Source organism: Dromiciops gliroides, chromosome 3, assembly GCF_019393635.1.
Source record: "Dromiciops gliroides isolate mDroGli1 chromosome 3, mDroGli1.pri, whole genome shotgun sequence".
Classification (NCBI taxonomy): Eukaryota; Metazoa; Chordata; class Mammalia; order Microbiotheria; family Microbiotheriidae; genus Dromiciops; species Dromiciops gliroides.
In genome coordinates, this window is record NC_057863.1 from 305,434,492 (window position 1) to 305,456,833 (window position 22,342).

Here is a 22,342-nt window from a genome sequence, read left to right on the forward strand (position 1 = left end):
AACTGGAAAGTTCCCTTTGGGGGGGGATTGGGGGGGTAGGGAAAGCTTGGATACTTATCATATTCCTGAGAGTCCAGGGGAATTTTTTTGAAATGCTGGTCCTGACCTTTGGGGTTATCTCTGTCTCCTGGCTCTGGTCAGGTAGTAGCCACGCCTAATTGACTTTCCTGCTATAGAATTTTATCTCCCCTTACTTCTTAGGTATGTCTGTCCAGATATCTAGTTGGTCAATCTAAACTGTAATGGTCACTTAATTCCTTGATATGTATGTCTTGTTATCTGGTCATCTTTGGTTTTGCTTCTCAGAGGAGAAACTTCTCATTTATTCCAAGCTCATGTCAATCCCATACAAGCTAGCTCCATCACAAAGCTGCTTAGGTTAGAATTTGGCATTACTAAAAAGAACACAAGGTACCCAAATATCATCCGGTTTGATAACAGTGATGATACCAGAAGCAGAGGACTTTATGACAAAGTTTTCCTGTACAAGTGAACTAACTACTTGATTTTCACAAGGGGAACTGCATTCCCCACTTGAGCATGGATCTGATCTCTGTGACAGTGTTCCACTGTCTTAAATAATAGCGGAGCATTTCCAAGGGAGTTATTTTTGTCTTTAGCTCCATGTCTTAGCTATTTTTGTAATGCACAAATTACAGCATTGTATTGTAGCCCCTAAGCAACATTTTTTCTTAACTGTTCATTTTGCAATCACATTGTCTATTCAAATCTAGGAAACAAAGGCCAATCCTGTCCACATTCATTCAACTAACTCCCAATGGTTGCAAATCAATTTAAAGATATTTAGTCTGATGTTAAATAAATTGCTGCAGGTTCCACTGTGAGATAGGAACCCTTCTAGATGGATTCTCTATTAAAATGTTAATATGAAGCTTAGGGAAAGGAATATATTATATTCCTTTATAGTATATATTAGGCATCTACCACATACTAGGCACTGGACCAAGTGCCTTACAGATATTTTCTCATTTGATCCTTACAACAACCCTGTGAGGTAGGTGCTATTTTACATGAGGAAATTGAGACCCCCCCCCCCCCAAAAAAAAAAAGGTTAAATGACTTGTCCAGGGTCATGCATGTAGTAAGTATCTAAGGCCATATTTGAACTCAGGTCTTCCTGACTTCAGGCTCAGTGTTGTTAAATTCTTGTGATATTTTTTTTTACACTGCCACAACTTCTAGACTTGTCCTAAATTCCTAGTATTTGCTAGTTTTGAGGAAAAAAGAAAGACTTGTTTATCTTGTTTTTGAAGCTTTCTAGGCAATTTCTGTACTAAATTTTGTTTTGTTTTTTCATTAATTTTAGTTGAAAGGGTAAAAGTTACCATAAAATCTTTACATTATTTTTCTGCATTATGAAAACAAAATGAATGTTCACATTTTCTTTAAAGAATATATGCAAGATGTTTAGACATTTGGGAACATAATATATAAAATTAAAACTCTATGTGGGGGCAGCTAGTTGGTATAGTGCAAAGCTTCTTAAACTGTGGGTCTTGACCTCGTATGGGGTCAAGTAATTGAATGTGGGGGTCACAAAAATTGGCAACGGTAAAAGGTTATGTGTACCTGTTTTATATACCTATATACCCAGGATCATGTAAAAATTTCTCAGGCAAAAAGGGGTTGCAGCTGGAAAAAGTTTAAGAAGCTCTGGTACAGTGGATAGAGCAATGGCCATGGAGTCAGGAGAACCTGAGTTCAGTGGCTATGTGACCCTGGGCAAGTCATTTAACCACAATTTCCATGTATGTATGTATGTATGTATTACATATAGACACACAATTTATATTATATATATATAAATATACACACACACAGTGTGTGTGTGTGTGTGTGTGTGTGTGTGTGTGTGTGTAAAAATTACATGATTATCTTCCTGTCAGGGAAATGAGGTGTTAGCTATAAGTGAATTTTTCAGTTTACTGAACTTTACCACTTCAGATACAAAAACTTTTGTTTTTAGAAGTATTCTTAGTGGAAATCTTACAAATATTTGCTTTAGCTTTTCCTGCCTTCCTAACTATGAATAATAAACCTAATATATTCTTTTCTTGAAGATTTTGGGTCCTCATTATGAATATTAATTACTGTTTTGTAATAGGGCAGCTAGAGGGCTCAGTAGATAGAGGTCAGGCCTAATTTCAAGAAGACCTGAGTCAAATATGGCCTCAGACACTTATTAGCTATGTGACCCTGAACAAATCACTTAATCCTGTTTGCTTCAGTTTCCTCATCTATAAAATGAGCTGTAAAAGGAAATAGCAAAGCACTCTTGTATGTGAGGGGTACTAGAAAAACTAAAAGTTTATATTACTAAAATTTTTGTCGTTCACTAGTTGTAGTCCTGTCTAACTCTTCATGACCACATTTGGGATTTCCTGGCCATAGATGCTGGAGTGGTTTGCCATTTCTTTCTCCAGCTCACTTTACAGATAAGGAAACTAAGGCAAACAGGGTTAAGTTACTTGCCCAGGGTCACCCAGCTATACATGTCTAAAGCCAGATTTGATCTCAGGAAGATGGGTCTTCCTGACTCCAGGCTAGGCTTTCTATCTACTGCACCACCTAGCTGTCCTTTACTTTACAGGGGGGCATTCCTACCAATATTCTTCTGTTTGCCTGGAAATCTTTTAAATTTTTTAGTAGGGGAGAGGCATGGTTCAACCTAATGAAAGATCATGAGACCATACATTAAGAGCTGCAAGGTATTACCAATTCCTTCATTTGTGCACATCTGGCTGTGTCACAGGAAGCCCTGATAGTGGTCAACTCCTGGAATATATTCATCTGTGTCTGGGCAGATTCAATTCATTTCAATGTTTGGGTGCTCTTAATTCTCCCACTTTTCCAGGAAAGCTACCTTTTCCCTTAAAAAGTAATATCAATATGCAGGGTGTTGGGTTTTTTTACTGATACCTCTTTTTTCCATCACATTAATTTCCATATATACTCCCCTTTTACTTATTCATCTAGCATTCCTTTATAACAAAGATTTTAAAAAGAGAACCCAAAACATTGACACATATATGCACACACATGTATATATATCCAATGATATGTTTGATAAATATGTATGCATAGATATATGTGCATGTGTGTATAATATACATGTGCATATATAATTATTTACATATAATTGGTTTCTGTGATTGTCTACATATACATGCACATGTGCACACACACGTATATACATACATATCCATATATATACATATACTCGCACACTTAAAAACATCATTCTGAGAAGTCCACAGGCATGAACAGATTGCCAAAAGAGTCCAGGACACTCACAAAAAATGTTAGGAACCCTGATCTATTCTTTTTATCTCTAGTGTGATCCAAGTTATTTGTTGTATGTCTCTCCCTTTTGGACGTGAGCTCCCTGAGAGCAGAGACTGTTTGTCTTTCTCTCTGTCTCCATAGCTTAGCAGAGTGCCTGGCACACGTAACTATTAATTAGTGCTTATGGACTGTGAGATGAAAAGTATTTCCAATTTACAAATGAGGAAGCTGGGTCTCTCTAAGGTGACAAGTTAATATCTGAAGTGAAATTGGAATCCAGGCCTCCTGATTCCGAAGGCCAACCCGCTTTTTCCATAGTGCCAATAGTTTTCCACAGTGACTCATTAACTATCTTCCAATTTCAGAATTCAAGGTTTCTCTCTTCAGAGTGTGTCATTTGATTTAAAAAAAACAACAACAAAACTATAGAGGACCAGTACAGGACCTCTATTAGAGAAAACAAGGACAACTGGTTCATTGCCCATACTGCCAGTCCACGTATTAAGTGGTGCAAGCCCTTTCCAAGGTTCCCCATAATGTTCCTGTAGTCTTTCCTGGTCTGGTTGCCTAATGATTAAGGATACAATCTAATCTTAACCCATGCCCCACAGGGAGTGGAGAGCTCAGTAGGAGAAACATTGTTTCCTTCTTAAACATACAACTATTAGAGACATTCTCTTGTATTAAATACAACCAAAGGTTATCTCTATTTGCTACAGAAAAACATTTGATCAAAAGCTTCTTGGGTTTCATCTCCTAAACAATTACACAAGTGATTTCTAAGGCCCTCTTCCAGCTCTTAGTTTATGGAACTGCAAAGAACTATGTGCTTTTTCCCCTCATTAAGAAAATTTAAACAGATGAATACTTGACTTGTGTCTTATAGCAATCAATTGTGGTTCAGGCTTAGAGGAGGTACACTCAGTACCCTAAACAAGTACTGAATTCAGTCTTCAGGAAGTTGGTTTAAATAACAAAGGAATAAACCTTGGACCCTTTGACATGTTTATTTTTAAAAGAAAGATACCTGCTGTTATTTTTTTAAGAAGATGTAAACAAAACAAGCCCATTGAATCCTTAATGAAAAAGAGAAATATTTATTGTTTGATGAAGTCTTAGAGATAACAAAATAGTATGTGGGTATGTTTGCGTGTGTTGAATGTCTTTCTAACTTTCTCCCCTCCATAATGGTAGTTGTTTAAAAAAATTTTTTTTTCAATATAATCATCGGCAAACACAAACATTTCAACAGGCAAAGAACAAAAGTGAGGACTGTACAGGAACACATGATTTTTGTTATATGATTTGGATTTTTTAAGGTTGTAGCAAACTGTCCATTTATGTCCTTTTCTGTTTTCTTTTTTTTTTAATCTTTGTCATTACCTATTAATTCTTCCCTCCAATAGAATTATCCTGCCCCCAAATAAGTTTATACTTAAACAAACAAACAAAAAAAGAAGAAGAACATTGGCCCTGCCAGAAAATGTTTGTCTCCTTGTAGTCCAACACTTCTCAGCCAAGAAGAATGATGCTGAGGCATGTTTGAACCATCAGTCTTCTGAAGTTATTATCAGTGTTGATTAGAGTTCTGAAGTCTTTTAAAATTGTTTTCCTTTTACATTATTGTGGTCATCATGTAAATTGTTCTGGTTTTTCTCATTTCACTCTTCATTAGTTCATACAAGCCTTTCTCTGAAATAGTTTTTCAGAGAAAAAATTCAATATCTCTGAATCTTTCATGAATTCATCATTTTATAGTGGAATATCCATTACATTCATATGCCATAGATTGTTCAGCCATTCCCCAGCTGATGGACACTCTCCAACACCACCCTGCCCCACCCCCATTACTATACTTTCTCATTTTGTCTTATTTTTCTCATTGGGAATACTTGAAATTTATCTCTTCTAATAAAGGTTTATTCCTCCTCACCCCCACCCTCCGCCTTGTAGGATTATACTCAGTTTTAAAGAATGTTATTCTTGGTTGTATTTTTTTGCTTTTTGGTGTGCCATATTTCCAAGATTTCTTACCCAGTTTTTAGCATGGTGCCCAGCACAAAGCAAGCCTTAGTAATTATGCCTTATCATAGTTGTTGCATAATGACCTGTGATCCTCATTGTGGTTCCTTGGTAGTTGATCTCCTTCTTTCTTTCTGTCTGCTTATGGTCTTTGATCTGGATACTCTGGATTTTTGCTGTGACATTTTGGGATGTGTTCAGAGTTTAGAGTTTTTTTAAGGAAAAGACTTCCAGATTCTTTCTATTTTAAATTTGCTTTAATGCCTTACATTTCAGGGCAATGTTCTTGATAGATCCTTGTTTTCAGGGAGGTCTAAGATTCTTTGTCTATCTTGTTTACTCAAGTTGTTTGTTTTTGATCATAGATACCATACATATTCTAATATTTTCATTTTTTAAAAAATCTTTTAAAAATATTTCTTGTTGCATTATTGAACCATTGATTTCATTTTGCTCCATTCCAGGTACGTATTACTTGGGAAAGTCTATCCATTCTGTGTTCTAGGTTGTTTATTTTCTCTTTCAAATTGCAGTAATTTCGTTTTTTATATCATTTCATCTCTTTGTTTCTTTCATCTACTTTTGAAGTCCTTGTGGATGGTTCATTTCATTTTTCTGGGTTTATATCTCCTGCTAGCATTTTATTTTGAGATTCTGTTAACCTGGAGTATTTCTTCACTGTAGCTTGAGCGCTCTTGTTTGCTTGCTGAAGATATAACTTCAACCTTAGTTTGGGATTGTGACTGTGTTAAGGCCAAGTTCTGTCCCCTCCCAAAGTCTTGGATTGGCTGCGTCTGCCCAGGTCCTGTCTCCCACTTCAGTGAGGCCCGTAGTGAGATGACATTATAGCTAACCCTGGCCTTGCTGTCGTCCCAAGGCCACTGCCCAGCCACAGTTTTGGATGAAGTGTTTGATCCTTGTTCCTCTCTCCCATACTATAGTCCCTGGCTGGAAAGCTGCCAGGAACAAGGCATAGCGTAGCCTCTTTGTAAAGCTCTGATCTAGGACCAAGAAGACCCCACCATGGGCCCCACCCACTGCTATGGTGTTAGGGTTCAACTGCCTTCCAACCAGCCTTTAACTAGGAGCTGGCAATATGCTCAGTGTGTTTAATCTCACACTTTTAGAAGTCCTTCTGTGTTTCTCAGGGAAGCTGGGCTTAGCTAGAATTTTTCACGTTTCTCTCTGGGCCAGAAGTTATCCAGGATATTATTTTCTAATACATAGATATGAAATGATTATAAACTTTAAGGACAAATGCAGAGTGACCCAAATTTGCGTGAGTATGCATATTTGTTTTTGCTTTTCTTTTCCCCCAGTGAGGTGGGGGTAAGAGGAAGAGGAAATAATTTCTGTTAATTTCTTTGAATAGTTTGGGAGTGAGGGCTACAAAATTTGAAATGCTATATGGCCTTTAAGAGGATATAACTTTATTATTTGTTTTTCCTTAACTGTCAGTTGATCATTAAACATTTATTAAGCACCTACTATGTACCAATCACTGTGCTAAGTCCTGGAGATACAAACAAGAAAAAGACAGCCCCTGCCCTCAAGGAAGGAGCTTACAATCTAATAGAAGGAAAGCTGAAAAGGAAAGAGTGTACCCAGCACAGGGGCATGGTGGAATCCAATTGTGAGGAATAGTACATGGTGGGGAGTAAAGAGTTGGCTAGTCCATGAGCCCTCTTTAAATGGAGGCTTTGGAAGGAGCTATTTGCTCCACTCTCTAGGCCTCCAAACAAGGGAGAAGAGGATACTGACAGCACTGAAGAGGTCTGAGTCCCAAAGCTGATGCAACCTCACAGGATGATGGTTTTACTGGTAAAGAGGTTTCCTGTACTTGATGATGGTGATGTCCAAGTTCAAGGAGAACAGCTGGTGGGGAAAATGTTTTTTACTTTGTTATAAGAGACCTCTCATGAAGTGGGAACAATCTGTAAATGTTTATAATGTAAAAACAAAACACATCAATGAAACTGAAAGTGTAAAAATGGAAAAAAATTAAGTATCACTTAGGGGAAAATATTTGTATAATGCTTTAGAATATTCAGCATGCTTTCAAATACATGCTTTCATGTAATCCTCACAGCATCTTGTTACCAACCTTTTCAATAGCATCCCCAACAAGGGCTCCCCTAGACTCTGCTGGCAGACTCCAAGACCTCCCACGGCAGCCTTCTCGACTTGGGCACAGCTCTCTCATGGTTAAGGTACTTTGCTTGTACCTAGCCTAAATCTGACTTTTTGTAACTGCTACCCGTTGCTCCTAGTTCTGCCTCTGGAGCAAGAAGGACAAATCAAATAATCTTTTTTTTACCCAAGAGCCTTTCAGATCCTGGAGACCAGCTTTTACAGTTCCCCTACATCTTCTCTACTCCAGTCTAACCTCTCCCAGTTCATTCATCCTGCCCCTTTATGGCATAATCTCAAGGCTCTTTGCTATTATGGTCACCTTCCTTCATAAAGACACAACGACTAAAGGCAGATGGTTGTCCACTGTCTCCTAAGGAACCAACCACCAGGAAAAACCCTCCACATCCTAATGGACAAGCCTTCAAAGCACATGCCAACCATGGATTAGTTCAGACATGCATCTCTAGGACAGTTCCAAAGCAAACTTTGTTCAAATCCTTTTATTTGGACCTAAGTCAGAATCTTTTTTTTTTCTCACTGGTTCAGACTGGCCTGAGGAGTCAGAAATTGCTACTCTGTCTACTTCTCCCTAGAATTTTGATTAAATTCTGGAAGATCTTGAGATACCAATTTGGGTTGCAAGTTTGTAGAGAAGTCTGTCCTTCTTATCTCTTCCACCAGTCTGTTAACTCTGTGATGAATAAAACAAACCACAAGTGTAGACTTTGATTCCATCTCTGCCTGGACTAGATTTCTTCAAATAGCAATGATAAGATAGAACAGTTGTTTTCTTTGTTTTCTTTCTTTTTTTTTTAATGGAGTCTATTGGGACCTCTGAGATTCATAAGTTTTATTTGGGTCAAGTTTCCTCTACTCTTCACACTGATTGGACTTGACTTCTCTCCCTGTTGTTTAAGGGGTACCTTCTTATACACCATTCTTGTAACATTAAAGGTGAACATAATTCAACTTGAAAATACATGTCTCTTCTGTGAAAACAATAAAAATGAATTCAGCTTGAAAACATGTCATCTCCTGTAAGGATCTTCAGGTGCATGTCCATGAGTTTGCTCTTGAATGAAGATGATTGTGACCCTAGCAAGGAGATAAAGACTAGGAAGAGCAGGATGTGTGGTCAAGAATGGACTTTCCAGGGGCAGCTAGGTGGTGCAGTGGATAGAGCACTGGCTCTGGAGTCAGGAGGACCTGAGTTCAAATCGGGCCTCAGACACTTAACACTTACTAGCTGTGTGACCCTGAGCAAGTCACTTAGCCCCAGTTGCCTCACCAAAAAAAGGGGGGGGTGCTTTCCAAATGTCCATCAATGCAACTCATTTCTCTTATTGCTGGGGCTTCAATATCATGACACCCAAGGTCCCAGAAACCATCCCTAGTTGTAGTTTTCTCTTATTACCCCCTCCTCCCCTAATTCCTCTCCTTAAAGTATTTTGTTTTCGACTTTTGAGCCTCCTCTGAGTTAAAATGTGTTAATAAAAAGGACACATTACTTTATTTCTGTCCTTCTTTGTAAAACTCTGGCTAAGTGACACAGATACTATTTGGGATGGGGACCTAAGATAGAGGATAAGGGACATTTTTCTCTTAACTTTTGCTTCTAATTAATGTGACTGTAAATGATCAGGATAAATGGTGAATCCAAGTCAGATTTTAGAGTTTGAAAAGGCCTTGGACATTCCCACTCCTACACGATAGTAAATGAAAAGACTGTTATAAACTAGAATATCTCATATCTCTTAGTTTGCCTGGAACCTAAGTGGCTTATTTGAAGTGCTATATGATTCAGTAGGGTTTTATCTGTCACCTTTTAAAAAATACTCTGTATGTGTTTGTGTGAGTATGTGTATACACTCATGGTTAGGAGGAAGATAGAATCCAGTACTTATGTAGATGGATTTCCTTGAGATTTCTTTCATTTCCATTACTTCACAGTGGACTTCCAAAAAACTATTACATCATTAGTTTAGATCTTCCCATCACCAAATCCTGTAATGCTTCAAGACAGTTTTGTGAGTAACTGTGCTCCCCCCCCCCCAAAAAAAAAACATTCATTAACTTGTGGCCAACTTTCAGGTGATGAGCTTTCTGAACTTAACTAGGCTGGTTTCTGAGAACCAACATAAAGTATGATGGTAATGGATTCTGAAATATTCAGCATGGAGGTTCAGATCTCAAGTCAGGTGGGAATGGTGGTAGTCTAGGTAGAGAGGAACAGATTAGTGGCAGCAGGCAGGTGGTGAGATGACCTGGGTGGATGACTAGAAAGACTGGAAGCTGAAATATAATCTGGTGTCCAGGCCTAGCAGGAGACATAGGGGACTGGTTTGGACACACCCCAATCATCTGAGTTGGGCCCAAAATGGAGGACTCCAGAAATGAATTAACTTTCCCATGGACTGAGGGGCTGGATCCTGGAATACAGGTCTTAGCTCCATTCTGGAATATGCTTAATAGGGCAGCTAGGTGGCGCAGTGGATAAAGCACTGGCCTTGGATTCAGGAGGACCTGAATTTAAATCCAGCCTTAGACACTTGACACTTAACTAGCTGTGTGACCCTGGGCAAGTCACTTAACCCTCATTGCCCTACAAAAACAAAGAAAAAAAAATAAAGGGGTAGGAGGGAGCAGAATCAGGTAGATGGTGAGATGACCTGGGTGGGTAGCTGGAACAGGTGTGAAACGGAAGCACCAAGTCACCTAGCTTTCCTGTGCCTCAATTCTCCAGGCATAAGATGAAAAATACACTGAAAAGTCAGTAATATTATTTGCTACAGATCAGAATTTCATGTCAGGCAGCTCTTTCTTGGATTCTATACAAGGAGATTTAGTCAGTGAAGTACGAAAAGCATATCATGATTTGGCAGTTCTAAAGCAATCTCATGGAACAGACCCCCCAGATAGTGCTATGGAAAGGCTCCAGTGAACTATCAAATTACCTCCCAGAGGGTGATGGGATTATTGACTGTTGTATAATTAAAGCAAAGGATTTTGCAAATAGGACTTTTATTTTAAATAAATACTGAGGAATATTATCATGAGTCTTTTCTTCTGGGTCAGGCTTCAGGCTCAAACACGGAGGGAACAAAGATTATGCTACCCAGCAGATTTAGGTTGTGGTAGTAGGAGAATTGAGGAGAACGCCCTTTACCTCCTGTACAAGAACAGAATAATTCCATCTAAGTTTGGGACACCACACATTTCGTTCTATCTGGGTTGAAGTAAAAGGCCCCATATCCTCTTCTATGCTGTGTTCAGAGCAACATGGGAAAAGCTCACTGTCCATGTTCCTATCCACTGAAGACAGCATGGGTAGTGGTGGTTTGGAGTGGAGATGGAGCTAAGGGAGTAATCTGAAGAAGCTTCTGTACCCTTTAAACCAATGGAAACATCTGTTCTTCTGCACAGAGGGAAGAATCAAGGAGAAGGAGATCTTGCCGAGAATGCATTCCAGATGACAAATGGAAAGATGTGTAGGGGTTACCCCAGTTTGCAATATAAAACATATACAACCCTGACATGTCTTATAAAAATCACTCATTTGCACCCCTTCCTTTTAGTTCTTTTATCTATTACCTTATGATTAAATTAGTAGCTTGAAGGGTGAGGTTGTTAGTGGTGTTGAGAAGCGGGGGGCTCACTATCACTTTGGGACCACTGTTTCTGCTTCCTTTTGTATGATGTCATTTCTCTTATCCATTTCATGTTTATTTACTGTCTGAATCCACATCCATTTATGTGCCCTTGGATTTGAAGTATCGTTTATATATTTTTGTGTTGTTAATATTTTTAATTGGTGTTTTTAAAGTAGATGTACTTTGTGTATTTGGCAGGCCAACAAAGTTGAGCATAAAAAGGGCAGATTTTTTAAAAGTAACCATATAAGGTGAAAATTCCCTCTGTGTGTGTGTGTGTGTGTGTGTGTGTGTATGTGTGTGTAAATGTCAGGTTTTATCAGCCGTGATATTCATTAATATTTATTATAACAGTTTACAATGCAGACCCTTGATTCCCTCAGGAATATGAATAACCCAGATGACGTAACTTTGGAAAATGTAATAAATCTATAGTTGAAACCACTTCTTCTAATGGGAAGTTTCTTGAAGGTTGTAAAGCTAAATTGCCCCACCAGGATGAAGGAAGTGTACTGCCCAGAGCCATAGACAATCGTCATTTACTTCTTCTGTGTCACTTTTTCTTTGTTGGAATGTCCTGTCATGTTTTGGGTTTTAGTTGGGATTTTGTTTTGTTTTTAGGTCCTCTCACTAAAGGTTGTTTTGTCTCCTCCTCCCCTAATTTTCACTAAATATACAGGGCCCTAGTGGTATTAAACCCACAGGCCATTATTTACTTTTTCCTTTATTTGTGGCTATTTCTATGTGTTATGCTATGGTATCCCAAAGGGATCAGATGTGGGTTTTAAGATGATTCACATGCTGAAATCTCATAGAATGATATCCGTGGCTCCAGGCTTGGAATCTGGGGTTCTGGCGTCACATCCGCTACTAACTAGACTGTGACCTTGGCTAAGTATCTTTGCCGGACCTCAGTTTGTAAAGTGACCGACTCAGACTAGATGATCTGTAAGTACTAATGTTCTCAGAATCTGCAAGTTGGAAGAAACTCTAGAGGTCATCTGGTTCGATTGTCTGGCCGATGCAGCAGTATCTTCTATTAACATTCCTGCTAGGTGACCACTGAACTTTTGCTTGAATGTAACTAACTCACCATGATGGAAGACTCACTACTAGGCAATGGCAATCCATTTCAAGACAACTTGGTCATTCCAAAAGTTCTTTTCAAACTAGCCTGCCTATTCATCCGGAGTCTTCTGTTAGTCCACAGGAAGTCTCATCACTCTTCCGGGTGACATTCCTTCAGATATTTGAATACCTACAACCACATCCCCATTGTTTTGTCTTTTCCATGTTCAGAATCCAGAATTCCTTCTACTTGCCTCATGTGGCATCGTTTCCAAAACCTTCACCATGCTAGTTGGGCCAGCTCTTGTACTTCATTTTGTCAGTGTCCTTACTAAGATATCACCAGACATATCAGATATGATTTGATCAATGCCAAGTATACTGGGACCATTACCTACTTTGTTCTAATCTCTGTGTTTCTGTTAAGAAATTCTAAGATTTTTAGCCCATATGGCACAATTGGTTCTTTGAGCTTATGGTACTCTAAAACCACTAGAGTGTTTTTTTAAGGACTAGCTGTTAATCCAGGTCTTTTGAGTCCCATATGTAAACAGTTGATATTTTAACTAAAGTTGGTCTCGATATTCATCTCTAACAGAACTTTATCTTGTTAGCTAGATCATTCCAACCTGTTAAAATCTTTTACAATCCTATTTCTGACCATGTGGATCAAGACGCCCCTAGCTTTGTGTCAACAATAGAACTGATATATCTTCTTGGTTGTTATTCATTCCTTTTCATTTATGTTTGACTCTTTATGATGCCATTTAGAGTTTTCTTGGCAAAGATAACAGAGTGGTTTGCCATTCCCTTCTCCAGTTCATTGTACAGATGAGGAAAGTAAGGCAAACAGGGTTAAGTGACTTGCCCAAGGTCACACAGCTAGTGTCTAAGGCCAGATTTGAACTCAGGAAGATGAATCTTCCTGTCTCCAGGCCCTGCTCCACCTAGCTGTCATGGACATCATTTAGTGGCCCCCATTTCTATTTTAAGTTTGACATCACTGCTTTAGGCCAAACTACCTCATCTAAGCAAGATGGTGATGTGTTATGCAATAGTTACAACTTGTCAGTCTTTCAATCTTCATATCTATGAAACCTATTATTTTATATCCACTTAAAGAATTGTTTTCCTCTTCTCTTTATTCTTTTCTTTTTCCTCATTTCCTTCATTCTAACCATACTCTGTTGTGGGGTGTTTTTCAACCTATGGCTAAAATCCTTCTGTGTTATTGTGTTTCCCCCCAGTTATGTAAAGTTTTAAGGTTTGGAAATAGATATTGCTCAGTTTAGCAGGTTTTCACTTCCTCATCAAAGATTGCTATTGTACAGGGCCCCATCAAAATAGTTTGGAGACTTAGTCAGAACTGTTCTAATAAATGTAATGTGTCGGATTTGAAAAACTATTTAGAGAGCAGAGTCTTTGTGAAGTTATATGGGCCACCTGTACAAGACGTAACTCTGAGGAGAATGAACTCAATGGACCGTGCTGTACTTGGAAGAAACAGCTCCCCCCCCCCCCCTCTCTTTTTTCTCTAGCTGAATTAAATCAAGCTGGCAGTGCTCTGAGCAGCCTTTACTGAGAGCCCTGGATGGGAGATAAATGGAGCCTGCCTCTCTGAGCTGCTGTAGTATCCATCTGCATTGCAGGTGGGTGTTGGCTGGAAGTCTAGGTGACCACTGCATGCTTATTTAGGTCCTTTTCTGACTGGGATGGGAGAGCAATTTTTTTTTTAATTCCTTAGGGAAAAAAACAAGCTCCCACCTCCTCAATCATGAAGCAAGTTTTAGAAAGACTTGAATTCAGACTAGCAGTGGATACAGGCACAGGACTCTTGGAGTCTGTTTTTGGCACCTGAAATTGCCTCTGACTTTGAGCAAGTCAGCGGCCCTCTTTGCTTTGGTTTCTCCTCCTGTGAAATAATATTCCCTCTGGCATTAATACTTACCTCATAAGGTTATCGAGAGGATAATGGTAGTTATAATGCCATGTCTGTTTACATCATTGCCTTCTCAGTAGAACTCAAAGCACTTTATAAACATTGAGCCCAAACCTGCTCATAGGAAGTTTTTGAAGATGTACTAAGACCACTAAGGGGCATGTTAACACTTTGAGAAAGGTAACAATTTGGTAAACTACTCCAGTGGCCTGAAAGTTGTCCATCACTTACAGTAGTCCCCTCTTTCCTTGATTCTGGGTACAAAAAAAAAATGCTGAGTTGAACTGAGAGGGATAATAGAGATGGAGGAATATGACCTTTCTGTATTGTAACTATTGGAATGATGCCACCTATCTATAAGGGGCTAAAATTCTAGCTATACTATTTAAAATCTAATGAGTGGTCGCCAATAAATTATAAGCTTTAGCAAGAGTATTTAAGTGTTTAAGTATTTATTAAAGAGCATTAGGATCAGAGAGAAAGGTAAAAATCTAACTATCTCTAAGAGACCCCATCATCTGACCACCATAGTGAGGTCAGGAACCAAAAGAGAGACCAAACCCCTCCGCCAGCGTCCACTTCCTACTTCGTGTCTTCCTCCCAGAAATGGGAGGCTCCTCAAGTTGGTTGGCTGGTAGCCTTGATAGACAGTACCCATGAGCAAACATCACTTCCTGACGCTAAGGACCTTGACCACATGGCTTGCCCTCAGAGGCCTTCTCCTCATGGTGGAGCTTTTCTACAGTAAGTCTCCAGCAGGTGGCATCATTCCAATTGTTACAGTCCCCCCTTTGCTTCTTCAAGAAACGGGGTGTTTCCTTGATGAAACAGTCAAAAATAACAGAATATAATACCCTATGCTAACTAACAATACATTAATAACAATATAGAAAAGGGAGAGAGAAAAGTTTTGTCCAGAGGGTCAGTCCCTCATGAACGCGATGCTTTGACATTAGTCTTGCAGAAAGAGGGCCTCTGCAACAAGTAAATGTTACAGATGGTGTATATAATAACAGAAGGAGAAAACAAAACCAACAAAACAAAATTGTTCATTTAAAGTCTCTGAAAGTTTTTTCTTAGATGTCCTCTAGGTGTAGTTGTGGAATGGAAGTCTTTTCAGGGGTTGATGTGTGGATGCTGGTAATCAGCCAGGAAAATTTCCTACAAAATTGAGCTTAACACAACTTTAAAATAGCTTTGTCAATAATCAAATCAAATGATGAGAGTTCTCAAAAACATGTCTAAGGGAATTCAGAATCTTAGTTGTTTTACATGAAACATATAATAAAACAAAAACTGAAACATTCTCTAAAACTTAATATTACTATAGTATATATGTACTAAGAGATTGCTGTGAGTGGTCAGGACGGTCCACAGTGAGGATTGGGACTTAAAGATCAGCAGGAACTCCTTATTCCTGGGAAAAGGCTCAGATGAGATAATATAGGTAGAACATTTTACAAACTTTAAAATGCTATATGAATGCTAGCTGTCATTCTTACCCTTGTGTAGGCTGCAGGACATTTGGGTAATTTGACACTGAGCCCATCCCACCCAAGACTCCCCAGTGAACAATCCAGGGTTATATCATTTGGGGACTGGCATGTCCTACTGGGAGTCTACTGAGTGAAGAATTTGGAGATATTCTAAGCATGCGTTGTAGGGAGAAAGGGGAAAAGAGATGCACAGAACATATCACTGTTTGGCTTGGCCCATGGTACCTTTGAAACATTGACAGGTCTTAACTAGTGGTCTTTGTGCTAAGGAAAGACAAAAAATAGTTTTTGTTTTTTTCCTGGGACTATGTCTAGGTATTTCCAATACAAAGGCACCATGAGAGTCATCGGCTTTTTCCAAGATCATATGTTGAAGCACTGGCAGATTCCAGGAAAATAGCAGTCTCTTGGTTCTGAGTCACATTATGCTATAATTGGGGTGTTTTCCTAGCAGCTAAAGCTCTTATATGTTGGCCCTATTCCACTTGCACCCCCCCCCCCCAATCCATAAATCTCTAAGTCAGGACTCCAAAGATCATTTGTCATTAAATAGTCAATTCTAGCTCAATAATGCTGACCATATATTGCCATTTCCATTAACTTTATAGAAGTTTCCTATAAGTCTTCCCTGGTTGGGAAGCTCCTTGGCAAATTGGATAGAGTGCCTCGCCTGGAGTCAGGAAGGCCTGAGTTCAAATCCAGCCTCTGACAACTTACTGGCTGTGTGACCCAAGGCAAATCATTTGACCCTGTTTTTCTGAGTTTCCTCATGAGCTAGAGAAGGAAATGGCAAACCACTCCAGTATCTTTGCCAAGAAAATCCCAATGGGGTGACGAAGAGTCAGATGTGACCGAAAAATGACAGAACAATAAAGGTACAGGGATAGAAGCATGGCAGGGGTGCCGTCTTCCTTGTATCTTGGTGGTTGGAATCCATTCCTTTCCTTCTACTCCTCAATGATCTGGACCAGCCCTTCTTCCTCCCAACCGAAAGGTTGCAGATAAGGGTAGCAAATGTCTTATCACTTCAAAAAAATAGCTAGCCCCAAGATAGATGGTGGTACAATGGAAGAGCTTTCTGGACTTAGAGCCAGATGACTTGGGTTCATATTCCAATCCTGTCACCTCAGAACGCAAAACTGACCTTGGTCAATGTCTCTACATTTCACTTGGAAGTAAACATGTGGTGAACCCAGGGCAGCACCTTCAGCTGGGCCTTTTGGTTGAGGCATTAGAAAGTTGTTAGGTTCCAGGGGTTTGCATGTGGAAAATGAATGCTGTTGAGAGATTACCAGACTGTAAATTCATCAAGGGACTCTGGTGATATCATAAAACGTGAGGGACCGGTGTCCTACAGCAGCATCGGAAACCTCCCTCATGGTCTGATTTAGACCTGGGTAACCTATTCCATACCTACCCATTAGTTATTACAATCATAACACAGCAATGACACAGTCTTCTTTTCTGTTTCTGCTGCTGGGCACAGCTGCACCCAGTCATTCTTTCCAGTGTAAATAGTGGGTCGTGTTTCCACAGGCTGTCGCGAGATCTTTCTATGCTTATGAAATGAACCCATGTCACCACCCTCGTTTTGGAAAGATTTAACATATGGATGAAGCCAGGGAACAACATAGGAAACCCAGATATTTCCCCCCCTACATTTAGATTGGCTTGGGTGGTACTAATTTGTACTATAGTGAATGTGGAGTAAAAAAATTGTATCATTTACATCAGTCTCATTTGAGCATTTCTCTTTGGCGTTCGTTCTCTCTCTCTCTCTCTCTCTCTCTCATCTTTTACATCTTATGTAAAGAATAAAGGTCCTTTTCACAAAATGGCATTTTACAAGCCAGGAATGATTTAGGCAAAAACCTCTTTTGACCCCAATGCCCCTTAGTATTGAGAACAAGAGGTTTATATAGCTCGAAGTTAGAGAGATGAGGCAAAAATCACTATGGCTTCCTTTTTTCCACTCCCAGAATAAGATAAAAAACAGTAGGGGTTTGGGGTAAAAAGTCAGTGAAATAAGTACATTTATCACTTTAAGATATACAAAGCACTTTCTTTGTGACAGTCTTATAAAAAATATATAGTAGAGGCAGCTAGGTGGCGCAGTGGATAGAGCACCGGCCCTGGAGTCAGGAGTACCTGGGTTCAAATCTGGCCTCAGACACTTAACACTTACTAGCTGTGTGACCCTGGGCAAGTCACTTAACCCCAATTGCCTCATTAAAAAATATATATATATATATATATATATATATATATATATTAAAAGTTGTAGTCTCTATGCCAAGATTGTTGTTTACCCAGAGGAAGTGGACAGAGGCTACTAAGATGCAAAGGAAGATGAAGCTGATAACAGTGATTAAGGTAGAGTGGGAAAAGCCTTGACTGTGGACCAGGACAGAGCACCTGGGTTCAATTCTGCCTCTACTTATTACCTGCATGACCTTAAGTCAATCGTATTATTTCCTTGGGGTTTAGCCTCCCCACCTGTAAAATGTGGAAGTTGTACTAGATCATGGTCCTATATCTGAACAACTGAAGGCAAAGTAAAGCTTTATAATCCAATTACTTTTTTTTTTCACCTGCTAAGTTATGTGAGAAGTAGGACTTAAATATAAGCAGAGGGTAAGAAAATGAATTAGAATGTTTTTTCCTTTCTCCCATTTTTATTTTGGGTAAGTACCTTGGTGGACATTTTCAAAATAGCAACCTTAAAATAAATTTTCAGGTCACTGTAGGCGTGGAATGCATTGATAAAATTTGCCAAGTTAACCTTTTAAAACAGGCCCAGTGACTTCTTTTCTTGATTCCATCTATAAAAAAACAAAGCCAAAAGTATGACATGCTAATGCAGATTCATGGAATGCAAATCTAGAACAAGTAGAAAGGAAAGCCAACTTAAGACACATGGAATTGGGGGGGGGAGGGGTTCAGCTAGGTGGCCCAATGGATAAAGAAAGCACCAGCCCTGAATTCAGGAGGACCTGAGTTCAAATGCACCCTCAGATACTTGACACTTACTAGTTGTTGCCTGCCAAAACAAAACAAAACAAAAATACCCCAAAAAAAGACACATGGATGCAAACTCTAGCTTACATACACAAATATATAATATGTATGAATACATCTACATTTACAACATGTTCTATAGTTTTTTTCATTTGGAACTATAAATGATAGAAACCCAATCCATCACTTTTTGCTGATTTTTGACATTTTAAATTTAAATAACAAGGGGAAGCTAGTTGACACAGTATCTAGAGCACATGGGTTCAAACCCAGCCTCTGACACTTACTAGCTTTGTTACCCTGGGCAAGTCATTTAACCCCAATTGCCTCCCAAAACAAAACAAAAAATTTAAGTAACAAGTTTTATCCAGTAAAAAGTTGCAGCAGTGGACTAAACTTATTAACAGTGCACAAATAGGAATCTGAAAAAATTCATTCCTTCTTTCCAAAAGGGCTAATTTCACATGCAATTAGTGATTGACCAGCTGGGGGAAAAATCTGCTTAATATTAAAAGTTAATGCTCTTCACCTTCTAATATGAAGTATGATAAATGTGTCCACATTCAAACAGGGGTTCTTAACCCTCTATAGAAAGCCTTCTTCAACCCCTCTTTTTGGTTTTGTTTGGTTTTTTTGCAGGACAATGAAGGCTAAGTGACTTGCCCAGGGTGTCGTGTCTGAGACTGAATTTGAACTCAGGTCCTCCTGAATCCAGGGCTGGGGCTTTATCCACTGTGCCATCTAGCTGCCCCCAACCCCTCTTAATTCTAGTGCCTTCCCTCTGTTATTTCCTATTTATCCTATGTGTCGTTTGTTCTGTATATATTTGTTTGCATGCTGTTTCCACCATTCTCCTTGAGGACAGGGTCTGTGTTTTTGTATCCCCATCACTTAGCACAGTGCCTGGCACATGGCAGGCACTTAATAAATGTTGACTGAGTGATTGCATCATGGATCCCTTTGGCAGTTTTCTGAAGCCTACAGACTCCTCAGAATAAAGTTGTTGGAGTTAAGTGACTTGCCTAGGGTTACACAGCTAGTAATTGTTAAGTGTCTGAGGCTGGATTTGAACTCAGGTCCTCCTGAATCCAGGGCCGGAGCTCTATCCACTGCGCCACCTAGCTGCTCCCAGAATAAAGTTTTTAAAAAACAAGTTCACAGACCTCAGGTTAAGAACTCCTGGTACAAACTCTTGTATCCTGCATATTAGGGAACTTGAAACCTCTTTTTCTGTTAGAAAACTGCCGTGTGTGTGTGTGTGTGTGTGTGTGTGTGTGTGTGTGTGTACATCTTTCCTTTAATGTTAAAAATAACCTTTTGTGATAGAAGTTATGTTTTTTAAAAAGACTAATGAAAGGAACTGAAGGACTTCTGTGATATATTCCTCCAATGTCCCTTTATTCCTCATAGTTTATTTAAAGTAAAAATCTTCCTAAATTATTCTGACACTGTTTCAGATTCCTGTTAAGCAGCAAACAGAGAAAGCTCTCTCAGTGTTTCTCTTAACTATCATTTCAAAGATCAACCAGGATGTTCTGTTCAGTTTTGATCTTCTTTTAATTTGAAAGTTAAACTTAACCCCCTCATTTGCTTTTAAAGTAACAAGAATGTTTTCATTGTTTAATATGGGGAGGCTAATTTATCATTGAAGAATTTGTTACATCGTAGCAAATTTGGATGGCAATATATACAACACATGCTTTGAAGTTCAGGATAATTTCTTTTGATTTGAACCTTCAGTTTTTAATCTCATTTCGCAAAATGGGGTTTTTCAAAATGGTTTCAATTCTACTGATTGCCTATCTTGTTGACTTGCTAGGTTATCACTCAGTACAAACTCAAAAAATTAAGAGGGCAAATTGGGAAAGAAATCCCAGCTCCATTAAACTCCTATATGATTCCATACCATCCAATTGCATTGAATGATATTACACTGTATTTCAGACAGACCATCTGCAAGACCCTTGCTGTGGAGGGTAATTAGATAAAATAAGTCTCAAGCAAACAACATTTAATGTATTACAATTCTGATCCTCATCTTCCTGCCTCTTCTGTTTAGCTCCCGTAAGAGAGAATTTTCTGCTGTAGATGTTTCTTCCTGTGACCCCATTATCTCAGTTTGCTGTTCAATCATTTAATGCAGAGATATAGTGCAGAACGATAATAGCTGACATTTATATAATGCGTTATAGACAAAGTATGTATATGATCTCATTAGAGATACCAACGTGGTAAAGTAGGTAGAGCACTTTGTCTGAAGTCAGGAAGATTTGAGTTCAAATTCAGCCTCAGACACTTACTAGCTGTATGACCCAGGGCAAGTCACTTTACTTTTTCTGCTTCAGTTTTCTCGACTGAGGAAAATGGATATAATTATATAGCATCTACTTCCCAGAGTGGTCGTGAGGATCAATTCAAATAATATTTATAAAGCACTTAGCACAAGTGCCTGGCACAAAGTAGGCACTTGATAAATGTTTGTTGCCTCTACCACCACCCCCTTCGTTTGTTCTTCACAATAATCCTGTATCAGTAGATATCATTCTCATCTTACTGATGAAAACACTACAGCTAAGAGGTTAGTTGTCCATAGCCACAGATCTAATAAATGTTGGACATAAGACCTGAACCCAGATCTCTTGAGTCCACTGTTCTTTCTGTTAGATCATCTTACCTCTCATTTAAAAAAATCAGTTAGCATCAAACTTTTCTGTATTGGAAGATAAAAATTTCCCTTACTGTGAAGTTGACCCAGGAAAAAATGAAGATGTAGGTCTAATGCAGTAGTTCTCAAATGTTTTCCTGTCTTCGGAAGGGTAAAAGCTGTCTCAGCCCACCACTCCACTGACTCCTTGTCTGTAGCTTAAAAAAAAAAATACAAGAAAAGAATGGGGCTAAAACATAGGTCATGGAATCAGACACAAAGAGCTAGAAAAGAACTCATCATTGAGGTGATACCTAGTTTTTTTGTTTGTTTGTTTTGTTTTGGTTTGGTTTGGTTTGGTTTTTTGCAGGGCAATGAGGGTTAAGTGACTTGCCCAGGGTCACACAGCTAGTAACTGTCAAGTGTCTGAGGTTGGATTTGAACTCAGGTCCTCCTGAATCCAAGACCAGTGCTTTATCCACTGCACCACCTAGCTGCCCCATGATACCTAGTTTTTACTAAATATGCTAAGCAAATTATTAATCCACGTTAAAAACAAATACATATTGTCTACTAAGAAAAAGAGTAATACTATGAGGAGAAAGCAGACAGACCAACAATCAGACTCATTTTAGACTACTGATGGTCCCTGGATTATACTTTGAGAATGATTATTCTAGTAGGTAAAATGTTGGAAAAGAGGGTGCCTGTGTCCTTTCCATTCTTCTATTTCCCACTTTATAGAATGAGAGTAAAATTTGCATTTTGGAATTCAGTGTGAGGTTTAATAAGTTAATGTGAATCTAACATTCTTGAGAGCCTCAAAAGAAACACCCAAACAAATGATTGCTATAGTAATCATTGTAAGCAGTAAGACTTGCTTTCTCTTCTAAATCAACCTAAGACGTCATCCCTCTTAGTGCTGCCACTCTGCAATCCAGAGGTACAGAAGCTGTAATTATTTTGTACAGATTAGGGAGGTGGTCCAATGACTTTCCAGTGGAACATTTCCATAGTCATAATAGCTTTAATTTTTTTTTCTAATAGTGAAAATATAAAATTCTAT

At 38.9% G+C, this 22,342-nt stretch overlaps 2 protein-coding genes across 4 annotated transcripts in view; one reads left to right on the top strand and one right to left on the bottom strand.

The window, feature by feature from the left end:
• CMSS1 (cms1 ribosomal small subunit homolog) overlaps window positions 1-22,342 on the top strand; it is a 416,392-nt gene that overhangs the window by 184,938 nt on the left and 209,112 nt on the right. The gene's annotated exons all lie outside the window — the stretch shown is intronic.
• The window catches only part of FILIP1L (filamin A interacting protein 1 like), a 348,713-nt gene that overhangs the window by 177,526 nt on the left and 148,845 nt on the right, over window positions 1-22,342 (bottom strand). For 2 of the 3 annotated variants that reach the window (XM_043994135.1, XM_043994138.1), the window contains exon 2: window positions 21,372-21,494. The exons of the other annotated variant lie outside the window; for it this stretch is intronic. The gene's annotated coding sequence lies outside the window, so the exon portion shown is untranslated. The remainder of the gene's footprint in view (window positions 1-21,371; window positions 21,495-22,342) is intronic. 3 annotated transcript variants of the gene reach the window in all.